The 12,463-nt window shown below is 52.7% G+C and overlaps 1 non-coding gene across 1 annotated transcript; it reads left to right on the top strand.

Annotated features, from left to right (window-relative positions):
- The first annotated feature begins 527 nt into the window (after positions 1 to 527).
- trnav-cac (transfer RNA valine (anticodon CAC)) lies at positions 528 to 600 on the top strand. The gene has a single exon. It is a non-coding gene; the product is annotated as a tRNA-Val (tRNA).
- The last annotated feature ends 11,863 nt before the right edge of the window (positions 601 to 12,463 follow it).

Raw genomic sequence — 12,463 nt, 5'->3', positions numbered from 1 at the left:
ACCGCCAACCGTCTCCAACCGTCAGCTGGGAGCTGGCTCGCTCGCGCGCGTGCGCGGGAGGGGGGGCGGCGGATCCGCCCACCTCCCCTTTCTCTATTGGTCGTCAAACGTCCCGAGCGTCCGATTGGCCGAGAGCACTGTCAGTCAGGCCGGGGGGCGGGGCCGGATGAAGCCCCCCCCCCTCTCTTTTCACTAAAAATCAGATTTAAAAACAAAAAGGGTGCGCGGCTAACGGACAATAGCGTCCCGTCCAACCCATTCCACAGCGGCGGCTCGGCGTCAATAAAAGGGGGATTCATTCCGAGTTCATTTCAAACGGGCCTTTACCTCAGTCCGGGGGGGGGGGGGACCTTGTGACCGCACCGGGCGGGCAGCGGGGTGGATTTGGGATTGCTCCGCCCTCCCGTTCTCCCCTCCCGCCCCATCGCCGGCGGACTGACCGCTAGAACAAAATGGCGGCGAGGCTGAGCATGTGCAGCTCCCTCTCCAGCTTGAAAGGCGGTATTTCCGCTGCTGATGACAGGCAGGTTTCCGTAGTGTAGTGGTTATCACGTTCGCCTCACACGCGAAAGGTCCCCGGTTCGACCCCGGGCGGAAACACTATTTTTTTCCCCTCTCTCAAACGTTTAATTCCCCCAAAATTGCTCTGATCAGCCCACATTCCCCCCCCCCCCCCCCACCCCCAAAACCATTTTTTGCACTCATTGCATTGAAGGATAAAATTTGAGCGCGGTGCAAGCATCCATCGTTTAATCCGCACGGAGCGGTGGGCTTTTAAAGCACAGGAAGTGGCCCTTCAGCCCGTCGTACGTGCGCCGGCCATCGAGCCCCCACCTATCTCAGCCCGCTTTCCAGCGCTTCGTCCATCCGCCGTAGCCGCGGCGTTTCCAGTGCTCGTCTAAATGCTTCATAAACGTTGTGAGGGTTCCCCTTTCAGGCAATGGGCGCCAGACTCCCCCGCCCCCCCCTCTGGGCGAAAAAGTTTATCCTCAAATCTAGCCCAGTGGGCATTTCATATAAATTCTGTAGTATATGTATCTGGTACAGTAATGGTTAAACACCTGGTTAGTGTCTATGTATCTGCTGCAGTAAGGTTTTTAAAAAAAATTATAAAATTGCAATTCATTTAATAAAAAAATAAACGTGGTTTAATTTGCAAATTTAGTTGCACAAAAGTTTTAAACTCTAAAAACAAGTGACTCATAGGTTTTCAAAAACTAACCCAATCTTACAAAAACGTGATCAGTTTAGCAAGTTTCTGAAAGTTAAAAATAGTTAATTAATTTGCAGAAAGATATTTTAGCTGTGCTAATTTTTTACATGAGTGCCCTTACTTATTTCTTTTAAAAAAAAAAAAATTTTGAGTTCCCAATTCATTTTTTCCAATTAAGGGGCAATTTAGCGAGGCCAATCCACCTACCCTACACGTCTTTTGGGTTGTGGGGGCTCAACCCACGTAAACACGGGGAGAATGTGCAAACTCCACACGGACTACACCCAGAGCCGGGATCGAACCTGGGACCTCGGCGCCATGAGGCAGCAGCGCTAACCACTGCACCACCCTATGAGTGCTCTTATTAACGATCGAGTAAATATTTAATTGATTTACTTTCTATTCACGCCCCAGGTTTGAATCCCAGTGTGTGTCAAGGTCCCAGGATGTGACAATTAGCATCCTACACAAAGAAGTGACGAACACAAACCACAGCGCTATATCCCTGCTCAACATTCACCGAACCTTGTTGCAAGTTGCACCTATTTGGCCGACTGATCAAGCGGTGATGAGATTGGCGTGGTTCCGATACCACTTTCTCCTCACCCTTTTACCAGCCGCTGTCCAGCTGCATATGTGAAAATTGACAACAGGATCTTGCCAGATGTGGTGAGGGTCGTCTTTATAAATGGACTGTTTTCCCGGCCCTTTCGGAGTGTACAACTCACCCCCGGCAGTGACTGTCCGGCATAGCTCATTCTGGGTTACTGCATCTCTGATCACCTTCTCCAGGAAAATCTTCAGCCCCAGCAGGTCTCTTTCTAAGTCAGACCCAAGATCCTCTTGACCCTGCAGTGGCGTGAAGGTTTGGTGATGCCCTCAATGCTTCCACAAGGAACTTTGCACCCTCTCTGACCTCTGCCAGACATGATTCCTCGCAGAAAATTAAACTATAGACGGCCATGTCGCTCGATTTCGATCCCAACAGCGTCACCAATACTGTTGCTAGTATTAATGATAATGTTGGTGAACCACAAGCCTTCCCTTATATCGATCAAATGACCACACAACCAGTTAGTTAGTTCAAAAGATGGTTTATTTACATACACAAGAGTTACCTCGACATGCAAACACAATATCCACTGAGAGTTAAACTACATCTATGAGCTACGATAACTTATACTTAACTTCAGGGCGACCGGCACTGTGTAAATGGATAAGGCCTTTATCTGGATTTCACTCGGCTGGTTTGAAGAAAGTGGCTCTGTCTCTGCTGGGCTCATCCGTCAGGTAGCGATCGTTGGTCTTGAACTTGGCTGGCTATTCCTGCTACAGTTGGCTGGCACAGGCCGGATCCAAAAGAGACAGAACACATGATGTGCTCTCTTTTATCCCTCTGGGATTTTGCGCTCTTTGGGGCGGTCCTTAACCTTGGACCCAATAGTTCAACAGGGCTCTGATCACTGTCTTCGATTTCGACCAATATAGGCCTTGGTAGCTGGGTGGGTCCTTAGTGGTCATTGACCTTGGCAGTTGGGCTCTCTGAGTAAAGGGAGTGGCGCTGATCAGTCTGTGGCTATACCGGTTTCTTGATTGGAGTTCTATTGTCCTGGGAAAATGGGCCATTGAAATGTAAACGAGCACGGGTTTCGATCAGGCTTGGTTACCTGCGTTTCGGATACACATAAGCTCTGTATCTGTCTGAGTCCTGGGTTGGCCATAATTCCCATGGTCCTTTGCAGGTGGCCATCTTAGATGGCTACAGCCAGTACCTGTAGAACTGTAACTTATAATAATAACAATCTTTATTATTGTCACAAGTAGGCTTACATTAACGCTGCAATGAAGTTACTGTGAAAATCCCCTAGTCGCCACACTCCGGCGCCTGTTGGGGGACACTGAGGGAGAATTCAAAATGTCCAATTCACCTAACAGCACATCTTTCGGGACTTGTGGGAGGAAACCGGAGCACCCGGAGGAAGCCCACGCAGACACGGGGAGAACGTGCAGACTCCGCACAGACAGTGACCCAAGCTGGGAATCGAACCTGGGACCCTGGAGCTGTGAAGCAACAGTGCTAACCACAGTGCTACCGTGCTGCCCCAATTTTTCTCAGAGATTTGTGAGTCTTTGGAATTGTCTTCCCCAGAAGGCAGGGGAAGTAGAATCTTTGAATATTTTTAAGGCAGAGCTGGGTAGATTCTTGATTAACAGTGACCCAAGCCAGGAATCAAACCCAGGTCCCTGTCACTGTGAAGCCACAGTGCTAACCACTGAGCTACCATGCCTCCTAGGCAAGAGCCAGCACCTTCGGGAGACAAAGACAAGGAATGATGAGGAGGGCAGTGGGAGTTCAAACAGAATTGTTTATTTCTTATCTTCCCGGCCATCGCTACTGCAGTTCTTCAGCCCCATGGGTGAAGTTAATGGATGCACATTACATAGTCCAACTCACCTTTCCTGGGGGTTAAGAATTGCCACATTCAAACACTTTTATTAAAAAACGAAAACCTTTCACAACCTCAGCGTGTCCTGGTGAGCTTCAAAACCAGCGGAAAACCATTTGAAGTGTAGCTATTGTTGCAATGGAGGAATTGCAGCAACCAATTTGGGGACAACACAGTTCCACAAACTGCAATGTTTTTTTAGTGATGTTGACTGGGGAATAAAGGTTTTCCAGGAATATCTTCAACTGGCATCCTGTCTGAGAGGGCAGACGGAGCTTCAGAGGATTTAAGAGCAGCAGTGGACCATTCGGCCCTCTGAGCCTGCTCCACCATTCATTAGGCCACGGCTGACCCTGTTCTGTCTCAACTGCACTTCGTCACCTTGGCGTCCACAACGCTCGACTCCCTTCCCTGCCACCCAAAAGATGGTATCTCTGACCGTCCAACGCTGCTTCAACGCTACACTGGAATGTCAACCTGGATTATGTGCTCAATTTCCTAGAGTGGGATTAGTACCAAACTCCTCCTGACCCAGAGGGGAAGAGTGCTACCACTGAGCAAATAAGAAGATGTAGACTTTGGCCATTTTTGTAATTTATGACTGAGGATTTTTTCATTTTGGCAAAGCAATTGAAATTAAACACTTGTGCCCCGAATGTTGTGCCTTTGGCCATCTCAGTGGTTAGACTGTTTGAACTAAATGTTTAACAATCCTCGTCGTTTACCTCATTAAGCCCTAAAGACTAATATTGCCAAGGAACGGAAATGCGTGGAGTTTTACAGGAGAAAAAGTGCCTGACAGTAAATATTATTTATGTGAGAGTAGATGAGCCTCAGTGACAATGCCAGTCAATCCTGAATTTTTTCAGTACTTTTTAGGCACTTAACTGAGTCTGTCGGGGCAAGTCATTTGCAAGCTGACTGCTGACATGGTCTTCCAGAGCCAAAGCATCTCAGTGGTACAAGTATCCTCCAAAGCAACAAGTTTAACCCGGCAGAGATAGGTTTCCCAGACTAACCATGGATGTTAATGGGCAAAGGGTGACTGCTGAGGACACCGGGAATCCGATTTTGGGAGGATACCCCGTCAGGGAAGAAAGTTATAATGAGCGCTTATGACTTAGTACCGGAGGTCTACAGGCAAAAGATTTTAAGTGTAACAAAACAGTCTGGATAGACTTTCTTTAAAATATAAATTTAGAGTACCCAATCTTTTTTTTCCAATTATAGGGCAATTTAGCATGGCCAATCCACCTACCATGCACAACTTTTATTTGTGTTGGAGTGAGACCCATGCAGACACGGGGAGAATGTGCAAACTCCATACGGACAGTGACCAGGATTGAACCCAGGTCCTCGGTGCCTTGAGACAGCAGTGCTAATCACTGAAAGGATTAGGAAAACTAATTCCGATAGAGCACATGGTGAATGTCTGTGTTGCAGGCTGTGAGCTCTGTCCACCTAGCTAGCTGCAACTCGAATGAGCGGGAACTCTGATGCCCCCTGTCTTTATAGTGCGTGTGCTCTCACTGGTGATTGGCTGCGGTGTTGTGTATGTTGATTGGTCCCACTGTGTGTCCATCAGTGTGTGGCTGCACCATGATATACTGGTGTATATTATGACATCACTCCTTTTATAAAAAATGTGCCTGCGTGACAATAAATAGTGTATGGTGAATGTTTCTGACTACGTGTGTGTGAAATATTTACAGGACTATGTACATAAAAACTAAGCTATTTACATGGGAAGGTGCCTGGTGCAGCAAAACAGTGTGTCACAAGAATAACGAGATGAACACTATATACAAACCACTTGAACGATTACATGGAAGAACAGAACAAATCAGAAAGTCCACAAGTCCACAATGTTCACAAATTAAGTCTCTGAGGTGGGTGACGAATTCTGGTTGACCGCCTCAAGGGTGGGTCGGGAGCCGCCGGCTGAGGAGCGGCTGGACTGCGTCAGAGTGAGGAGGATGCAGAGTGACCGGGATCTCTGCATAGTCCAGGTCAGGGTCAACGGGAGGGCGTGGCAATGGTGGAAGATCACATAGCGAGCGCGGAACGAGACGAAGGGCACATCGATTGCGGCGCAGAATGGAGCCATCCGGTAGACGAACCAGGAACGAGCCGGGAGACACCTGACGAAGAACCACAGCAGTTGCAGACCAGCCACCATCCGGAAGATGGATACGGACGTTGTCATCTGGAGCCAGAGCAGGGAGATCAGCTGCATGGGAGTCATGAGCCGCCTTGTGCTGTGCACGAGACAGTTGCATTTGTTGAAGGACCGGAACGTGTTTGAGGTCTGGGACATGAATGGACGGCACCGTCGTCCACAGGGTGCGACCCATGAGCAGCTGGGCTGGCGACAAGCCAGTGGACAGTGGGGCCGAGCGATAGGTCAGCAGGGTGAGGTAGACGTCGGACCCAGCATCGGCAGCCTTGCAGAGGAGCCGTTTGACTATGTGGATGCCCTTCTCCGCTTTGCCGTTGGATTGGGGGTACAGGGGACTGGATGTCACATGCACAAAGTTGTACCTCCTGGCAAAGTTGGACCATTCTTGGCTTGCGAAGCAGGGGCCATTGTCCGACATCACAGTGAGTGGGATGCCGTGTCGAGCAAAGGTGTCCTTACAGGCACGGTTGGCTGCAGACGATGTGATGTCATGCAAACTAACCTCCGGGTAGTTTGAAAAGTAGTCTACATTCAGGACAAAGTCCCTGCCCAGCGCATGGAACAGGTCAATGCCGACCTTGGACCAAGGGGACATGACCAACTCATGGGCTGTAGGGTCTCACGTGGTTGGACCGGCTGGAAGCGCTGACAAGTGGGGCAGTTGAGCATTGTGTTGGCGATGTCGTCACTGATGCCGGGCCAGTACACTGCCTCTCGGGCCCGTCGGCGGCACTTTTCCACGCCAAGATGGCCCTCGTGTAGCTGTTCCAAGACGAGCTGGCGCATGCTGTGCGGGATCACGATGTGGTCCAGTTTCAGGAGAACACCATCGACTACCGCCAGATCATCTCTGATGTTGTAGAACTGCGGACATTGGCCCTTGAGCCACCCGTCTGTTAGGTGGCGCATGACACGCTGTAGCAGGGGGTCAGCCGCAGTCTCGCGGCGAATTTGGATGAGGCGTTCATCCGTGGCCAGTAGATTGGAGGCTACGAAGGCCACATGGGCGTCAACCTGGCAGACGAATCCCGCTGGGTCACACGGAGTGTTGACTGCCCTGGAGGGAGGGTCAGCAATGATGAGGTCCATGCCTGGGGTGTATACCAGCTGGAAGTCGTATCGCCGGACCTTGAGAAGAATACGCTGGAGGCGAGACATCATGTCGTTCAAGTCTTTCTGTATTATATTAACCAACGGGCGATGGTCGGTCTCGACGGTGAATTGGGGAAGGCCGTACACATAATCATGAAACTTGACGACACCGGTCAACAGGCCCAGGCACTCCTTTTCTATCTGCGCGTAGCGCTGTTCCTTGGGGGTCATGGCGCGTGACACATAAGCAACGGGGCCCATGATGAGGCCTCATTGCGTTGCAGGAGCACTGCCACAATGCTAGATTGGCTGGCATCGGTCAAAATTTGTGTCTCTTTCGCTGGATCAAAAAAGGCTAAGACCGGGGCCGTGGTGAGTTTGGTTTTGAGTTCTCTCCATTCGCACTCATGGGCAGGAAGCCATTGGAAGTCTGTCGTCTTCCTGACCTGGGGCGTCATTCTCCGACCCTCCGCCGGGTCGGAGAATGGCCGTTGGCCGCCGTGAATCCCGCCCACGCCCCCGCATAAGTCTCTGGTACCGGAGATTAGGCGGGGCGGGAATCGGGCCGCGCCGGTTGGCCGCTCAATTCTCCGGCCCGGATGGGCCGAAGTCCCGCCCAGAAATTGCCTGTCCCGCCAGCGTAAATCAAAGCTGGTATTTACTGGCGGGACCAGGCGGCGTGGGCGGGCTCCAGGGTCCTGGGGGGGGTGCGGGGCGATCTGACCCCGGGGGGTGCCCCCACGGTGGCCTGGCCCGTGATCGGGGCCCACCGATCCGCGGGCGGGCCTGTGCCGTGGGGGCACTCTTTCCCTTCCGCCTCCGCCACGGCCTCCACCATGGCGGAGGCGGAAGAGACTCTCCCCACTGCGCATGCGCGGGAAACTGTCGGCCGCCGCATTTCCGCGCCAGCTGGCGGGGCAACAAACGCCATTTCCGCCAGCTGGCGGGGCGGAAATCCCTCCGGCGCCGGCCTAGCCCCTCAATGTTGGGGCTCGGCCCCCAAAGATGCGGAGCATTACGCACCTTTGGGCCGGCGTGATGCCCGTCTGATTGGCGCCGTTGGGGAAGAATTTCGCCCCAGGTTCCTGAGAGCCATGGTATGAGAGGTGACGTTAGGGATGAACTTCCCTAGGAAGTTGACCATGCCCAGAAATTGGAGGACCGCTTTCTTGTCCTCTGCCGTTTTCATGGCTGTGATAGCAGCTACCTTGTCCGCATCCGGCCGCACACCCAACTGGGAGATGTGGTCCCCGAGGCACTTGAGTTCCGTCTGACCGAAGGAGCATTTGGCTCTGTTAAGGCGTAGGCCCTGCTCCCGTATGCGTTTGAACACGCGCTGGAGGCGACTGACATGCTCCTGCGGGGTGGTGGACCAAATGATTATGTCGTCGACATAGACACGAACACCTTCAATGCCTTCCATCATTTGTTCCATGATCCTGTGGAACACTTCTGAAGCCGATATGATCCCAAACGGCATCCTGTTGTAACAGTATCTGCCAAAGTTTCCTGCTGGATTTGTCGAGCTGGATTTGCCAGAATCCTTTCGAGGCGTCAAGTTTGGTGAAGAGCTTGGCTCGAGCCATCTTGCATGTGATCTCTTCGCGCTTGGGAATTGGATAATGCTCCTTCATGATATTGCGATTCAGATCCTTGGGATCAATGCAGATTCTCAGCTCGCCGGAAGGCTTTTTTTACGCACACCATGGAATTGACCCAGTTGGTTGGTTCCGTAACTCTGGAGGTCACTCCTTGGTCTTGGAGGTCCTGCAGCTGCTGCTTGAGGTGGTCCTTGAGGGGGGCTGGGACTCTGCGAGGTGCATGCACCACAGGTGTGGCGTTCTGTTTGAGTAGGATCTTGTAAGTATATGGGAGCGTGCCCATGCCTTCGAAGACGTTGCGGTGCTGGTCGGTGATGGCGTCGGGTTGCGCCCTGAAGTCAGCGTCCTGGAAGGCAGACGTGTCATCAGGAGTGAGAGAGTGAACTCTTTGAATGATGGCTTTCCGTGACTTGTGCGTCACTTCAAGTTGGCACGAGCCGGTAGCAGGAATGATGTTGCCATTGTAGTCCAATAGCTGGCAGGCCGATGGAAGGATGGCTGGTTTGACACGAAGGCCTTGGAAATCAGACCACGCCATGAGATTGGCGGAGGCACCAGTGTCCAGGCGGAATCGTATTTGGGACCGGTTGACCGTCAGGGTGGCACACCACTCATCGTCTGGATCGATGCTGTATACCGACAGCGGCTGGTGTCTTTGCTTCGGGGACAGCCTGTTTTTCGTTACCACACCGACTCGAAAAGGCGCCTTCGGGTCCTCGGTGTCACTGCTGTGTGGGAGGTCCGCATCGGACTCGGTGACCGTGGGTTGAATTGCCCGAACATTCCTGCGAGGCTGGCTGAAGCGATGGGAGTTGGCAGGCTGAGCTGCTCGACAGCAGGCAGCATAGTGGCCAAGTCTGCCACATCGTAGGCATTGTCGAGATTTTGTGGGGCATTGCCGCTTTAAATGGGCAGAGCCACAGTTGCCGCACGTCGTGACGTCAGCACGTTCACTGCGCCACCGCGCATGCGCGGTGTGGTCGTGCGTGGTGTGCGCCTGCTCATTACATTCCTCAACATCGCCGTCCCCTCGTTTGGTGCGCACAAGCGCGGGAGTCCGCGAAAAGCGCGCGAAATGGCCGCCCTCATTCAGGCTGAGGCCCTGGAGGTGCTCAATCACTTGGACCCGTTCCGCCCCGTGGGGACCTTGCCACGCCGTTTCAGCCGCTTGGATGTGGGAATACTGACTCGTGGCGTTTTCATGTAAGACACAGGTCTCGATGGCGGTCGCTAGGGTGAGCTGCTTTACTTTGAGGAGCTGCTGTTGTAGGGGGTCCGACTGAACACCGAAAACGATCTGGTCGCGTATCATGGAGTCGGAGGTGGGCCCGTAGCTGCAAGATTGCGCAAGGACGCGGAGGTGCGTGAGAAAGGATTGGAAAGGTTCATCCTTACCTGCAAACGATGCTGGAACACGTAGTGTTCGAAACTTTCATTCACCTCTACGCTGCAGTGAGTGTCAAACTTGAGGAGGATCGTCTTGAACTTTGTCTTGTCTTCATCATCTGCGAAGGTGAGAGAGTTGAAAATGTGGATGGCATGGTCCCCGGCCGTGGAGAGGAGAAGAGCAATCTTTCTGGTGTCCGAGGCGCCCTCCTTGTCCGTGGCTTCGAGGGAGAGCTGGAAACGCTGTTTGGAAATCTTCCAGTTGGCCCCGAGGTTGCAGAGGGGAGGGGGGGGAGGGGGGGGGGGGGGGGGGGAGGGGAGGGGGGGGAGGGGGGGGGGAGGGGAGGGGGGGAGGGGAGGGGGGGGAGGGGGGGGAGTCAGCTAACGTAAGAAATAAAGCAGATATCGGGCGCGATTCAGTGGACTTGAGTTAAAGTCTGCTCAACAGCACATTTAGTGCGAGGAAGGCCCCGCTATTCAATAGCACTTTGCCGTTTCCCTTGGCCTTGGGGAGATTCTGCCAAGGCCATACTTAGAGGGATTTTCTCCTGGCAAGGTTCAAGGTTCCTCACAGATCAGGGCACCATATTGACCGGCTGCCCCCGCCCCCTCCCTTTCAGGCCCCCCTCCCATTTTTGTGACCCCCCCCCCCAACCTTGGCGAAGCCCCTGGGGGAAGCCCACCCCCCTCTCCCTGGCAAGGCCCCCTCCCCAGGCCCGACCCCAGGCAGTGTCAACCCTTCCAGATGTGGTCGCCTTAGAATCATTACAGTGCAGAAGGGGGGGGGGGTCCTTCGGCCCATCGAGTCTGCACCGACCCTTGGAAAGAGTCCCTACGTAGACCCACACCTCCACCCTATCCCCATAACCCCACCTAACCTTTTGGACTCTAAGGGGCAATATAGCATGACCAATCCACCTAACCCGTACATGTTTGGACTGTGGGAGGAAACTGGAGCAGCCGGAGGAAACCCACGCACACACGGGGAGAAAGTGCAAACTCCACACAGACAGTCGCCAAGGCCGGAATCGGACCCGTGTCCCTGGTGCTGTGAGGCAGCAAGTGCTAACCACTGTGCCACCATGCTGCCCCACCGTGCCTTAACCTGGGTGCGGTAAATATTTGCTGGGTTTAGCTCATAGTTACTTAATATTGGATGTTGTTTGGGAAAAGGGGTTATGTTGCCCTATTATGTATTTTCTTTTTCTTTTCTTTTCACAGATTATCATAGAATTTACAGTGCAGAAGGAGGCCATTCGGCCCATCGAGTCTGCACCAGCTCTTGGAAAGAGCACCCTACCCAAGGTCAACACCTCCACCCTATCCCCATAACCCAGTAACCCCACCCAACACTAAGGGTAATTTTGGACACTAAGGGCAATTTATCATGGCCAATCCACCTAACCCGCACATCTTTGGACTGTGGGAGGAAACCGGAGCACCCGGAGGAAACCCACGCAGACACGGGGAGGATGTGCAGACTCCACACAGACAGTGACCCAAGCCGGAATCGAACCTGGGACCCTGGAGCTGTGAAGCAATTGTGCTATCCACAATGCTACCGTGCTGCCCCGTGTACTAAATGATCTGTTTGAGCTGCTCGCAGAAAAATACTTTTCACTGTACCTCTGTGACAATAAACAAATCCAATCCATCCATGTTGGACAAATATTACACCAGCTTATTAGGCATCGAATTAGCTGGATGACAAAGGACTGGATTCCATCCAGGCTTCCTTCTGCCATCCAGCTGGTCACATGATGCAATGCTAATGGAGCTATTGACCAATCACACTGATTAACACCCATCAATGAGTCTACAATAGACTCAGACATGAAGTGAGGGTAATTTCCTGAGGCACAGAGATTTGGGAAGCTCCTCCTCTCTGAGCAAGTTCCTCTCCCCATATCAAGGGCTGGATTCTCCGGACCCCCATTCTGCGTGTTTCTCGGCCGCGCGCCGTTCGCCTGCGGGCGGGATCCTCTGCTCCTGCCGCTGGTCCGTGGGAATTCCCATCGGAGCGACCCCCACACCACCGGGAAAACTGAATCGCAACGGTTGGAGAATTCCAGCCCCTATGTCTCAAATTGCTCACGTTCAATTGCTCGCATCCCAAAATATTTTCATATTTCCTGCAAGGAACACGTCCAATTGACATTGAAATGAACCTATACCACCCGCTTCCCCCATCTCCCGGGGAAAGCTTTTCCATAGCTTGGCCACTTGCCCCTCTCGAACGTTGACGCCGTACGATCCCTTCCCAGCAGCCCCAGCACCCGGCTAGTAGTTTATAGAGAGCCAGGCTGCCTGATACCAAACACAAAGCTGCCAAGGGGCACGGCTAACTGGCTGCTCTGAGATGCAGGAATGGCTGGCTCAGCCACTGGGGGACAAGCTGCTTCATGCGGCCTGCACAGAGGTGTTAAAATGAGCCTCTTGGGTTTATGGGATTACCTAATTACCACGCAATTCAAGCGAAACGATGCCGCAGAGTACAGCTGTTGTCGAGACCGATTCAAACTCACCAGTTTCAAGGGAAGTTGAC

The sequence above is a fragment of the Scyliorhinus torazame genome, chromosome 30 (genome assembly GCF_047496885.1).
Source record: "Scyliorhinus torazame isolate Kashiwa2021f chromosome 30, sScyTor2.1, whole genome shotgun sequence".
NCBI classification, from domain to species: domain Eukaryota; kingdom Metazoa; phylum Chordata; class Chondrichthyes; order Carcharhiniformes; family Scyliorhinidae; genus Scyliorhinus; species Scyliorhinus torazame.
This window is presented reverse-complemented; position numbering and strand designations above follow the sequence as displayed.